Genomic DNA, 7,209 nt, shown 5'->3' with positions numbered 1-7,209 from the left:
CAAATAATAACGTTTAAGCAATGACAGAAAGAGGAGGAGAAAGAAGAAGAAGAAGAAGAAGAAGAAGAAGAAGAAGAAGAAGAAGAAGAAGAAGAAGAAGAAGAAGAAGAAGAAGAAGAAGAAGAAGAAGAAGAAGAAAGCTGGGACAGGCAGGACCCAACCCACCAACCAAGCCCTGGAATGGCATTCCTATTTTTTACATTTAGGTTATGTCTTCCCACTTCAGTCAACCTTATCACAATAACCCCTAGCAGACATTTTCTGACATTTGTTTGTGTGGTAATTTGAGATTCTGACAAGTTCACGGTCAATAGAACTGATAACTAGTTCTCAGGCAAAGAAAGGTTTGGTTGGAGCCCAAGGCTTCTTGTTGGTGAGAAGTAAGGGCGGGCCTCTTGTCATAGTAAGAAGCTCTTTAGAGTTCTAGGCTCTCTGTGAGAAGCTGGATTGCTGCCTGATGTTTTTGTGTTTATGAGATGAAGAAGCTGTTTCAGAGTTCTCAGCCTGTTTGCAAGTTTACCATGGTTAGGAACTGCAAACAGCGGTGGGATGGGGTGTGGAGACAGCTCCATGCTGCCACCTGCAGCAGCCTGCTCTTTCTTAAAGAGATCTCTACTAGGATGAAAGCAAGATTCTTGATTTTCCTGAAGAAAAGGCTCTCAGAGGAATCCAGGAAGAAACAGAGTTGAGGAAGAGATTAATTTAAAGATAAATTTAAGCACAGGCCTATCCAAAGGGGGCGGGCTCCAGGGAAGTATAAGACACCCCGAAAGAGAGTACAAACTCTGGCAAGCTGTGCTTAAGTGTCTTGGCAGTAGCCATACATAAGATTTTGGTGACTTTTGAGTCACATCTCAAGGTATTGCTAAGAAACTCTTTCCTTTCCCCATTTTTTCAATAAAGGAGATCACAGAGTAGCTTCAGAGGTGACTTAGATAAGATTACAATGTGATAAGATAAAACCAGGGGTCACAAGAGTTGAGCCAGGGTTAAGTCATATCTTTTACTGTAAATGAGGATTTTTGTGTATGAGAGAAAATTATGGGATTATAAGTAGGAAAGAAGAAATGTAATAGTCAAATATCATATATATTGAGGACTTAAGCAAGGTTCATTGCTGTTTCAACCTTCTTATTTGGGATATTTTGATATAAAGTGAACATTGTCTCCATGTTGCCAAATTATACAGCAAATATTATAATGAGGGAATCCTGGAGTCAGCTCACAAGACTTCAACCAGACTCTAGAGTGAAGCATTCTTTTCCCTTCCCATATTATTTCATCTCCATCACCTTCTTCATCTCTGTCTCTATGTCTATCTCTATCTCAGATTTCCCTGCCTCAGAACAAGAGCATCTCAACAAGTTCAACCTTCTCTCCTTTCTGGACTTGCTTCTACGTCTAGGCTCCAGGACAGAGATGATGTCTTTCCTTCCTTACTGTCATCCCTACCCAGGACAATGTGGGAGCTCAATGGCATCTCTAGGAGACTATGCTACACTCTAAAACCTCTTCTTCCTGTTGCTTCTGTTCCTTTTACTCCTTCCATCCTCAAATCCCTCACAACTCTACATCCTCCATCTCTCTACCCATCACTACCAAACTCCCATCCCATTTCATTCACTGAATTCCCTGCAGCCACTAAATTTGAGCTGCATGAGAGGTTCTCAGGGGACTCTGAAGTGTCCAAAATCCACTACTGGAGAAAATAAACAGAGAAATAGGAATCACACTGGATGTTAGACATTTGGGAAGTCTGAGGTTCGTGACAAGAGTTATGTGATGTTTCTCACACTCTCACCTAACACTTGGTCCACAGTCTCTATAAGACTATATATCAAAGCAAATGAAAGTCTCCTCCACGTGTACTGGCAAAAATGTTGGCTCCCATATTGTATAGGATGCTGAGTTTGTGCTATCCTGCCAGAAATAACATTCATGTTAACAAATATAAAATAAAATAAATCAGTGAATTCGTATTGCTGGGCTCACCTGCTTCAATTTCACCTTCTTTGATGTTGTAGCTTGTGGATTTCAACAGCTCTCCTTCTTTTCCTTGTAAGTTATCTGTAACAACAGTTTGGTAGATTATACTTGTGAGAACAAAAATGAAACGCTTATTTTTGTACTCTGTCCTTGATCTTTCTATAGATGGAAAACTCATTGAACTTATGCAAATAACTACATTCTTATTTTCATGGTCATATTCTAATTTACATAAGTCCAGTAAGAATCTATCTTTCTTCTAATATAACATAATTAGAAAAAATTGATTATATAAATCAGACTTTGGAATGACATATTACAAAATAATGAATGGAATCACACATGATCAGAAATTCTTTTAAGGAACAAAGATTCATTTTATACTGGCAATGGTCAACAAAAAGCACGAACTGACCTACTCTGGTGATAGGATGGCCAAACATCTTAACTGTCGTGCTAGAAATCTCATTCAATGACTGAGGGAAGCAGATGCAAAGATCCATGGCCAGGCCCTAGGTGGAGCTCCAGGAGTCCATTTGGCGAGAAAGAGGAGGGATTGTATTAGCAAGAATTGTTGAGACCAAAATTGGAAAAAGCACAGGGACAAATAGCCAAACTAATGGAAACAGATGAACTATGAACCAATAGCTGAGGAGCCCCTAACTGGATCAGGCCCTCTGGATAAGTGAGACAGTTGATTAGCTTAAACTGTGTGGGAGGCACCCAGGCAGTGGGACTGGGACCTGTCCTCAGTGCATGAGCTGGCTGTTTGGAACCTGGGGCTTATGCAGGGACACTTCACTAAGCCTGGGAGGAGGGGACTGGACCTGCCTGGACTGAATCTACCAGGTTGAACTGAATCCCCAGGGGAGTCTTTGCCCTAGAGGAGATGGGAATGGGGGTGGGCTGGGGGGAAGGGGGCACAGGAGAGGAGAGAACAGGGGAATCTGTGGCTGATATATAAAATTAAATTAAATTATAAAAAAAAAATTTAAAAAGAACAAAATGGTTGTAAAGAAAAAAGTCAAAAAAAAAAAAGAAAAGAAAAACACTTATAAAATTCTCTTGGAAAACACATTCTGGTACCTGGTAAGTGACTTACAAGATTCTTGAGCTTACTGATAAGTAAGAAAAGCCATTTCCTACAAAGGCCGGGGATACTGAAACATTCTTAGAAGTCTGAGAAAACAATTTACCAAGATCTAAAAACATTTCATTGAACTTGGTGGTGAGCTTGATTTTTTACCCTTGAGGGGCTTTTAAATTCAAGTACAAAGTTCTTATAAAAACTGGCCCCAAAGCAAAATGTAAGGCCTGTGCAGTTGGTACTATTCTTGCTACTGTAGAACTGAGAACAATCAAGCTGAGTATAATGAGATCACTCCTAATTTAAAACTAAAAAGCAAAAGATGGTAGACTGTAAAAAGAAAAGTTAAGTTTCAGGGGAAAACAGCACCAACACACCTCCATATGTTTTGCTCACATATATCACCTTGAGGGTTGTTTGTCTGTTCAATCTGTCTGTAAAGTAGATTGGATGTGGCTATCTTTTACATTTTGTCAGTGTTCATCAAATACCAAAGCATTCTAATTCCTCCAGCACTTGGCTGTTTCCAAACTAAGATTGCCTGTATTAGAAAGGACTATTTGGGAAAACAAAATAAGTAGGGTTGATCATGGAACTGGTTTATGCAACAGACACCAGAAAGTTCCACGACATACCATCTACACCTGGAAACACTGAGAAGCTGGGGTTGTTAAGTCAGTCAAGCTTGAAAGTCAGAAAGTCTAGGGGAAGCAATTGTGTAAGTCCTAGTCAAGGATCAAAGGTGTGAGAAGAAGCTCTAAGAACCAAACACAGGACAAGGAATAAAACTCACCCTCTTCTGCGTGTGGCTCTCCTCCAGCTTTCAGTTGCCTGAGTGATGCCCACCTATGTCAGCAATGGTAGATGTCCCTAATCAGTCTACTGATTCAAATGCAAAAGGCTTCCAGAGATATCCTCACAGTCATTTCCAGACAAAATCTGTCTGGACTTTCTTGAGTTCAGTCAACTCTCTTCTTGACCAGAATGTGGTCAACAGTTTGTTCTATAAGCCCTCTTCTCAATTGGATCTTGGCTGCTTGGTTCAGTTTTAGCAATCCTACTCATTCATTCTAGAAAGAATCTCTTGACAGCCAATTACCTCTAGACTCTTACAATATCAATATAGTACTCTGGAAATTATAGAGAAACAGAATCAAGATGAACAGGTAACGGAAGATTGATACATACAAGCATATATGCATATATATATATATATATATATATATATATATATATATATATACACATAGGTGATAGAAACATGGTGGTACTAAATGGGTGATAATAATGATAGATGATATATAAATTGATTGATAGATGGATAACTAATGATAGATACAGAGAAAGAGAGAGAAAGGAAGGAAGGAAGGAAGGAAGGAAGGAAGGAAGGAAGGAAGGAAGGAAGGAAGGAAGAAAATTGATGGATGGATGGATGGATGGGTATATAGATGATAAAATTTATTCATACATCATTATGTAGGATAAATCCAAGGTATACAGTTGTCAAATTTGTCATTCTTTTACTGATGTAATGAATTCCTGAGACAATCAACTTACAGAATTTACAAAGCTAGTCCAGGCTAATGCAGGATCCCTTACACCAACTTTGATTTCCATCTTTCAGAGGAATCCAACTTTAGACTACTTTCATGATTTCCTCTATTATCTTCCTCATTTTTACATTATTTAAATTAAATTATCCATCATCTCCTCCTCCTCCTTCTCTTCTTTCATCTTCTTCATCAGTTTTAGGTATTAGCTTCTGACTTTGTGTGATAGACACAAGGAGTTCCTATACATTGGAGGTGGACAGGCTTGGGATAGGCCAGTTTTATTCTAGGGTAAAGTGGTGGGATATAGTCACTTTACTGAAGGGCCACTAAAATTACAACCTACACTCTTTTGTTTTGCTTCTGCAAGGAAATCATCTAATTCCTTGCTGGGGAGCAAAAGCATGAGTATCCACTGAGGAAATGGGAGATGAACTATTCTAGTTTTTAAGTAGATTTTTACTGGAATATTTCTTTGTGAACCACTAAAATCCTTATCCAGCCTATTGTCAAAAAATCCAAAGTATCTCATTTTCATCCTACTTAGAGTATAAATGTCCAGTGCCCTCTTCATTGATGAAGGAAGTGTGGTTACCCAGGAATATTAAGTGTCTTTGGAAAAGAAAGAAACTGCATCACAATTTGGAAGGAATTCTAAACTCCATTGTATTAAGGTAGCTTCATATTCAGTCTCTAGTTTATCTGAATCTCTTCTAGATAACTCCTATTTCTTTCTGTCTTCCTTTCTTCCTCGTTTGCTTTGTCATTTATCTTGATACTGCAACCAAATACTTGACAAGAACACACTTAGGGGCCGGGGAGAGAGCTCCAAGCCTTGACTGCCCAAGTTCAATCCCCAAAAGCCCACAAGTTGTAAGCAGAGAACTGACTCCCCAAAGCATGTCTTCTGATTTCCCAATACTACCTACAACATGGGCTCCCATATACATACAATGAATAAGTAATTGTAACAAAACACTCTAGAAATCAACTTAAAGGAGGAAGGGCTGATTGTGCCTTACAGTAGATTGTGGAGGAGAAAATGGTGGCACAAACTTGGGGCGTCTGGTCCATTGTGTCAGCAGTAGAGAGCAGACAGGAAGAGAGGCTGGGCTATGACTGCTCTTGGTGATCCACTTCCTTCAGCAAGAGTCTACCTCCTAAACACCTCACAAGCTTGCTAAACAGCACCAACAGCAAGAGACCAACCTTCAAAACCAGGCACTTACATCAGCACTCCACTTCAAACCACAACACCTGACCTTCCATAGGATGTGCATATGCATTGTTTTTATAAACCACCATTGTTCACTGTCTAAAACTGTCGTGAATTCTTAGCAGAGCAAAATTTACAATCCACGCAACCTGTAGTAACAGCATCAAAATATCAGTCCACTGATGTGGTCAGAGCCTCATACTCTAGAGCAGTGGTTCTCAACCTTCCTAATGCCGCAACACTATAATACAGTTCCTCATGTGGTGGTGATCCCCAACCATAAAATCATTTCATTGCTACTTCATAGTTGTAATTTTGCTACTGTTATGGACCATAATGTAAATATCTGAAATGCAGAATATCTAATATGTGGCCCCCATGAAATGGTGGTTCAACCCCCCAAAGGCAATGAGACCCAAAGGTTCAGAACCACTACTCTAGTACTTCCTAATGCTACCATAATGGCAACAACATTTCATTTTTTATTTCATAATTGCATTTATCCATCTATTTCCTTATTTATTTATGTATCTATCTTTATTTATTTATTTGTGTGTGTGTGCCATGAGTGTCATAACACTTGTGTAGGGGTCAGAGTACAACTTGAAGGATCAATTCTCTCCCTCTGTCACGTGGTTTCAGAAATAACACTCAGGGCATCAGGGATGGCAGTAAGTGCCTCTCTTTCTCCACTGAGCCATCCTGCTGACCTAACAATTACATTTCAATAGAAATTTAGAATCAACATTCCAAACACAGTCATATTTAGTGCCCATCTGAGGCAAGTGGCTAGAAGAACGCTTCTGTCTAGGTAGATGACAATACCCAGGGTGATCAGAACATGTAGATAAGTGGGGTGATAGACAGAAGAAGGCTTTTCAAGCAGACAGAGTGAAATGAAGGAGAGGTGATATGGACAAGGGTTAATTAGTCCAATGACAGCAGCAGCAACAACACAACATATTTGATGTTTGAACTCTGTTTGATCGTTGAAGAGATTATCAAGGTAAATCTTCCCAAGTATCATTAAGAGAGGTTATTTCTCCTTTGCAGGCCCAGAAATGAGAAATAACTTGCCCAGAGGTTCAAAGCTAGCAGGATAAAATCAGGACCTTGACAGGAATGAGGTTTCCATGATGGCCTGCTTTCTTTCTATCAGTTCACTTCATTCTAACAAGTGAGCTGCATTTTGTCATTATCTCCTATTTCCAAGTCAAAATCGAGGCTGCCTTAACTCCTAGAGCTCGGATCAGCTATTGGAGCACATTGTCTGTCTGTTAGTCTTCATAATATGATATAAGTATTTGTACAACCTAACAGCAAAAGCATGTTTAGAATAGAAATGAAGTCTAAAAAAAAAAAAAAAAAAA

This window comes from Peromyscus maniculatus, chromosome 6, assembly GCF_049852395.1.
Source record: "Peromyscus maniculatus bairdii isolate BWxNUB_F1_BW_parent chromosome 6, HU_Pman_BW_mat_3.1, whole genome shotgun sequence".
In the NCBI taxonomy this organism is placed as follows: Eukaryota; Metazoa; Chordata; class Mammalia; order Rodentia; family Cricetidae; genus Peromyscus; species Peromyscus maniculatus.
Note: the sequence above shows the minus strand (reverse complement) of the source record.